Genomic DNA, 5,783 nt, shown 5'->3' on the forward strand with positions numbered 1-5,783 from the left:
AAAATAAACTTAGAGAATAAGAAACTTACCATCGTATGACACCTATGGAGCTACAAAGATGATCCACTGGTATGTAGGACCATTTGTTTTGCTCTATTTGTCAAATTTTTCTTTGACGCCCACTGTTAACCAAAGGAAGGTCAATTAGCAGATGAAAATCTAAAAATTTGGATATTTATTTACTTGTAAATATATATCCAATATTTATTGTCCAATAATCATCGATAAAAAACTTGCAAATCTGTTTTCATATTCTAGAGTCACATACCTCGAGAGGATTTTGTTCTGTTACCTCATGATTTCCAAACTTCGGTAATACTTGTGGAAACCTTCTTGAATCCTTAAGTATGATAGTACAAGATATTTCTTCATGCACGCTTGATGTTCATGTATATCATTATCTAAATCAAACTCGTCCAACATTAAATTATCAAAATATAATTAGTAACACTTTTTTATGAATTAATTTGTTTATCAAAATATAGTTAGGAATTATACTTAAATAAATTGCCTCATGCAACACCATCTTCTCATCGTCTATGACCTTTCATGAGTTTTGAGTGAGTATAGTCTGCTTTCTAATGATGCATGAAAGACTCCTAAAGAATGTGGAGGAGCCCTCGCACATGACTCCTTATATCTTAGGCTTGATAGTTACTGAAGTATTTTGTTGCTTGATTTTCTTGTAATAGTCTATGCATTTCACTACAAGAAAAATGTGAATTAGCGACGGATGCTATCCATCGCTAAACTGATTGGCGACGGATTAGCGATGGATAGCATCCATCACAAATTTATCGTCGCTAATTAGCGACGAAACTCATCTATCGCTAATCCGTCGCTAAATAGAGATGGATTCACAACGTATAATATCCGTCGATAAATAAGCGACGGATTTAGTTTTATGACGGATATTATCCGTCTCTAATTCGTCGCTATTTTAGCAAGGAATTAGCGATGGATAATATCTGGCGCTAATTCATCGCAAAATTTAAAAAATAAATAAAAAAAATTGAAATATAAATACTTCATATCAAATTCTATATGCCTAAACAGTGCATAACTGCATTTTTATACTTCATATCAAAATTATTACATATAATTTTTACAGTCACCAATACATAACTCTGATATACAAAATAAAAAATTTCTCTAGAATATTCTAATTGACTAACTCTTACTAGACGAACCATGAAGAATACATCTAATTGACTAAATAATTCTTGTAAAACATGACTAGCTATTATAGCGTGAGCTGCCACCGATGCATACCAAAGATGAATCCCAAAAGAAAAACAGGAAGTTGTTCAGGATCTACAAAATAGCATAGGTTTGTCAAGATCATATGACATGGTTTCACAAATGAATGCCAGCCACATAACAGTAAATATGGCTAGTTGGTGTCATAAACTTTCTTCCACCAATAGACAGTATGTACACAGATAATTTGAACTTTTTTTAAGGTGAATTAAAACCTAAGCATATTTTTTGAAGAATGAAGCCTTAGATTGTACAAGCAAATCTCTCTCTGAACTCATGCTAATATCAACTAGGATTATTTTTTTTTCTAGCACAGCATTTTGCTCTTATTGCAACAAGTTCAATTGTTTTTCCTTCTTTTGTTCCCCTTATCATCTTGCAGTATTCTGTAGAACAAATTATTGTGTTGAAAGGATTTATGGTTTAGCATTCGATGAGCTTATAAAATTTACCACCATAACCAAAGGAAGAAGAAAAAAGGGCATTTTTTTCTACAATGGGTTCCGAGACAAGACCTCAAGAAAGTACTTAATAGCCTTATTGAAATGAAATATGACAGCAGTAATATGTAAAATGTCCCTAATAAGATATAACATAAACAATTGCACAGTATGATATAAACTGAACTTTAGGTTGCTATTTGGATTCTCAACATCTTTGCAACAATTCCTGGCAATGTATAGCATTCAAAAAAAAGAATCCTGTTAATAGAATAGTGAGCATTTATAAATAATACAGGATGAACACGCTCCTTGCTAAAAAAATGGCAGCTTTTTATACCATCCACATTTTGGAAGGAAAAGTTGGAAATAACAAAACTTATGTGCCATGGCAGCCAATCATATCAGACCAATTCACTCCTGGCACCAATTTTACATTGCATGCCTACTTCAGAATCATTATCTCCATTGGGATGTTCCATTCGGAAGATACTTACGATGGTTTGGAGAGTGAAGCCAAAGTGCTACAACTCCTTCCTTACGTTCAGTTGACACAATGTGAGCATATATATGCTTCATTTTGAATTCTTCCACCTGTTCAGCATATCCCTCCAAAGACAATTCCTCATGAGAATCTCTCCACTTCTGATTATATGAAGTATACAGGCATTCATACAGAAAAAGACCCAGCTCAGGGGTTGTAGGAACATTGATATTCACATCCCTGAAGATACCAAAGGCAAATGAAAGAGCAACATTATTCACAGTTGAATATAAGAAAACATCATGAAAAGGTGTCATCAGCTCTAAGAGCATCATAGCATCCATGAAAAGCTAAGCGAAAGTATCAATTTCTCTAACTGCTCTCTTCAATAAATTTTGGCGTTGAATGTTTGGCCTTGAGTGCTCTGAAGAGTGCCTGCATATATAAGAGAAATCAGGCACATGGATCAGCCCTCTTACAGATAATCAGGCAACAAGATATAGTATGATGCATAACTCTTAAGAAGTTATATGATAAGGCTGAAAAAACTTGAAAATCCTGAGAGGGCAGGACGAGGGGAAATGCAGCTATAAGGGCAGTTAGATTGAGTTGAAAATACACCTTCTCAGCATCAAGAATCTGGACAGTGCTTCCAGGCTGTTTTGCTAAGTTCAACAAGCTACCTCCATGAGCTATAAGCCGAGCACCAACAAGCTCCCCAACAAGGGCAGTTAGATTGGGGGCTATAGTAGTCATTCTATTTTTCAAATAATCATATAGTGTAGCTCTATACTCTGAAAGAGACAATACTTGATCACAAAGGGATCTGATATTGATCAAATCAAAGTCACTGACTTCTGTACCCATTGATATCATAGCTGCGGCTTTCAGCTCTGCTTCAGTCTCTTCAGGTAATATCTATAAAAAACACAGAAATAAACAACAATGAACATCTCAAACCAACTTACATGCCTCATTGCAAGAATATGGTATCTCTTACCTCGGAGAAATCAAGATTTGCAGCATTAGAGCGATTCCCATGAGCTTCACTGTCTTGGCGTAGAGTATATTATCTTGAACAATCTTTACAAGCTCCGAAAAATGCCAACCATACCATTCACGTACCCTCATGGCGTAATTGTATTAAGCTCTTTGTCAAGATCGTGTAATAAACCTATAGCTTGAACGATCATGGTATCCGACTACAAACATACAAAAGAGGTAATAAAGGATTGTTAACATATAGACAACCCATCTGCAAGTTATAAAGTATCACATAACACAAACAAAAGATAAAATTGAGATTAGGTTCCTATAGCTATCACCCACGCCCGTTGGTATGCAGAAAAATACTTTTGTAAATTGATATCATCACCCACTTAGATGCATTCTCCCTTCCTATTTAACAAACCAATATGAGAACTTCCAGCCTCTGCAGACGCCACGAGAGTGAACTGCATAGCAGCGTCATTAAATAAGCCAAGTACCAACATTAACAGGAAATGGAGGCGACAAGATCACAGAAGCTCACTTGAGCCAAGTATCTAACAGAAAATTGAGAAAGCTAGCCAAAAGTCCCAAAAAATGCATAAGAAGAACACAAAGATAAGCAATATTGAACTCTGATCGATGCAGTGGTCAAACAAACATCCGGGGTTAAGGATAGTGATTATCACCTTGTTCGGACTGAATTTTAGCTTATATCTTGATAGGCTGCGTGCCAGACCATCAAACCCATCAACCAATTGAAAACAGAGAGAGAGAGAGATTCTGACCTTTCTAGCAGATTCTGACTGTGTAAAATCCTTCCATATGTCCTGAAAAATACCAAATAGTTGAAACATGGTGAAGAAGGTGGGAAAGGGTTTGTATGCATTCAAGAATGCATCAATACCCCAACGAGAGAGAGAGAGAGAGGTTGGTTGATTGACACCCACCTCCACTTGGGAGAGCTTCCCTTCATCCAACACCTTGAACAGAGCAAACCCCGTTGGGGTCTCAAAGAGGACCAACATCTTCTCTCTCTATTCTTTTCTTCAGGCACCACCTGCACCACCACCACCATCAAACAAATATTCTAGAGCAAGCAATCACCCCCCAAATAAAATTCCACCACCACTAAATGCAAACCAAGGAACAAAACCGACTACAAAAGACTCTGGAAAATCAAATCATGGAGAGATTCTTGACTAAACCCAGCATCGAAACGCGTCTCTCAAAAGGAAAAAAGAACAAAAGGCAAGAAGAAATTAGGCGCGTGAGATAAAGAGACCTGCAACTGATCCAGGCTTCGGTAGGCAAGAGGAAGAAAGAAGAGATGAAAGGTTTAGCAGTTGAGAGAGTGGGTGATTGTGCGCGTTTTGAAGAGGCCGAAATGGGAAACCCCAAACCCAGAGGCCCCCCGGGAAACAAAACCCTAAATCCTAAGCAGCGGTTTTCAAACTGTAAAATCTCATAAATTAAGCCCTGAAGCGTTGAGGCTAGGCAAAGCGATCCACCAAATGAAGAGAGATCTAAAGGGTAAGCCTCAAAACTATATTTTTGAAAAGAAAAATTTTCAAATACGCTCGTAGGTTTCGACCTAATTCACGTCCAAACTAAACTTTCAAGAGTCTGCAAATGCCTAAGAAAGTATTTTACTTGAGTTAATCAAAATGACTCTAATCATAAACTAGCCTATGACTCCTGTGGCAGCGAACGGGAGTTGGGTATCGTCGGTCGCAGGTGAAGACGACAGGGTTTTTCTTCCACCCTCTTCTAATGGGAGTCGGCGGTGGATGACGGCAGTCTATGTCTCCATCGACCAACCGTCGGAGCCGACAGCCTTGGCTGGCCGCCGGTGGTGACGGCATGCAGCCTCGGTGACACTGAAAAAAAAAGGTGCGAGAGATGGAGACAGTATGGGTCTGACAGAGGGAGGGAGAATTTTGGGCAACCCATTAGCGACCGAAATATTCTGTCGCAAAAATCGGCGTTAATCAGTGACAGAAAAATTTTGTGGCAAAAATCATCGCTAATTAGCGACGAATTAGCAACGAAAAAATTCTGTCACTAATTAGCGATGGATTCGCGACGAAAAAATTTTGTCGCGAATCCATCTCTAATTAGCGATGGATTTTACGACAAAATATTTGTGTCGCTAATCCATCTCTAATTTTCGATTTTAAGGACAGCTAGTTTTCTCTAACTAATTTGTTGTAAATTTGCGACGAAAATAATCTGTCGCTAACTAACATTTTTCTTGTAGTGTTTGTTCTCCTCACGTTTGCACTAAAAAGATTCTGAATTGTTAATTTGTAGTAATAAATACATATTAATAGGAATAACAATAATAAATTATTAATTATACTAAAGAATTACTGAAATATTTACCTAAGGCCACTATGGAACACTCTAGAGTTGTAGTGGCCTATAGTATGTGGGGGGCACCTCTTTCTCCCTTGAAGCATCATCCACCTTTGATCTGAAGTCGATCTCATCTAGGTGTTCACCTTGGCTGATGGGTGGTGAACCAATCCTAAAGGAAGAAGAACATTTATGTTCTCATCGTAAATATGTCGATATTTGCTAATTGTATACAAACAATATTAGATCAAACT

General features: G+C 37.4%; 1 pseudogene across 1 annotated transcript; it reads right to left on the reverse strand.

Annotated features, from left to right (window-relative positions):
• Positions 1-2,195: 2,195 nt before the first annotated feature.
• Positions 2,196-4,199, reverse strand: LOC149828183 (putative nucleolar protein 5-1; annotated as a pseudogene). Its single transcript, XR_016434463.1, has 5 exons — positions 4,122-4,199; positions 3,960-4,001; positions 3,185-3,386; positions 2,806-3,102; positions 2,196-2,619 (listed from the first exon to the last, which is right to left on the reverse strand). The product of XR_016434463.1 is annotated as a putative nucleolar protein 5-1 (transcript).
• Between the last annotated feature and the right edge of the window lie 1,584 nt (positions 4,200-5,783).

Source organism: Nuphar pumila, chromosome 9 (assembly GCF_984573655.1).
Source record: "Nuphar pumila chromosome 9, dmNupPumi1.hap1.1, whole genome shotgun sequence".
Classification (NCBI taxonomy): Eukaryota; Viridiplantae; Streptophyta; class Magnoliopsida; order Nymphaeales; family Nymphaeaceae; genus Nuphar; species Nuphar pumila.